This window comes from Tenrec ecaudatus, chromosome 7 (genome assembly GCF_050624435.1).
Source record: "Tenrec ecaudatus isolate mTenEca1 chromosome 7, mTenEca1.hap1, whole genome shotgun sequence".
Lineage (NCBI taxonomy): Eukaryota > Metazoa > Chordata > Mammalia > Afrosoricida > Tenrecidae > Tenrec > Tenrec ecaudatus.
In genome coordinates, this window is record NC_134536.1 from 88,679,255 (window position 1) to 88,680,558 (window position 1,304).

Consider the following 1,304-nt stretch of genomic DNA (forward strand, 5'->3'; position numbering starts at 1 on the left):
GATGTGCTGAAAATGGTATAATGCACCTACTATTTGTGCACAAATAAGGCATGCAATCTGGTGAGCAGCATTTGCAATTCCAGTGAAGATTTAGAAAAATAAATGGTCTCAGCCTTCTTTCTTTCTTTTTTCTTCTTCAGGGGAGAGGACGAACGCAGTCCCCCACTACCACAAATTATGCAATCGAGTTTCCCACATTTGGGGACCTGGCAGGGGTTAGCATATCTGAGTGCAATGGATAAGCCTCACCCTGGGAAAAACCACCTTTGTGATCATGGTATCTCCCCTGCCAGGTAAGTATAGTCTTATTTCTTTTAAGCGAAAGTCATTCTATACATAGTTGCCTTATTAGAATAAAGCACTAAGTTTTATATCCATATTTATTTCTATAGCTCACAGATTGGCAGGCAAGTAGCATAGTGATCTGTGCTCATAGGAATATATCTAAAGATGCAAACTCCCAAATAAATGTTCTTGTTTAAAAACGAATGCCCTGTGAGTTTAGCAATGCTTCTTAGGAGCTGGGAATGACGTCTAATCAACACAGTTCCTGAAGGCTCGAAGCAAAGCCATTAGATAGTTTCATTTAAAAAGTGAAAAATAAGGCACAACCCATCCAGAGGAAGTGAAAAGCAAATGAAAACCAAAGATGTAAACAGCTGTTTGTCAGCAAACATCTCACAAAGAAAGGGTGGTTCCGAGTGCTCTGCACAGACCCCAGCTCTTGAAAGCGCACAGGGGAGGGGCCAGTGGATGGGAGGCTGGCTCTGCTTTAGCCCGGAGGCCATTTATTTAGTCTCTTCCCACATGTGTTAAAATGGGGCTTATGGACCCACAATTACTAACATTGCCTTCAACAGTTATCCATTTGAATTCAATAAAGAAAATGTTTGATGTGAAGGTGGGGGGAAATTGATTGGCAAAAGGAAGATATGTAGCAATGGAAAATAACTTTTCAAACAGATTACCTCATCAGCACCACCCCTACCTTCATCACCATCATCTTGTCACCCGTTGATTGTCTCTGAGGTTTCTGTCTTGGAGATAGAAGAGGTGACTGCAAGCACATCTTATGTGTTTGCAGGGAGTGAAGTGGGGTTGGAGGGAGGCAGATTTAAACAACACTAATGCTCTCCATTCTTTTTGGCAAGGGGACCTCTCTAGATTCTACCTATTTGTAGAGACTTTGTCTCTGTGAATCAGAACTTGGATTCCTGATATCCTCAGCGCAATCTTTTCGCTCTAAGTATTCCTCTCAGGTGCCGTTGCTAAGGCATCACTAACTCATTTCCAAATCACATGGC

General features: G+C 42.1%; 1 non-coding gene across 1 annotated transcript; it reads right to left on the reverse strand.

The window, feature by feature from the left end:
• Nucleotides 1-137: 137 nt before the first annotated feature.
• On the reverse strand, nucleotides 138-301 carry LOC142453847 (U1 spliceosomal RNA). Its single transcript, XR_012785431.1, has one exon. It is a non-coding gene; the product is annotated as a U1 spliceosomal RNA (small nuclear RNA).
• Nucleotides 302-1,304: the final 1,003 nt, after the last annotated feature.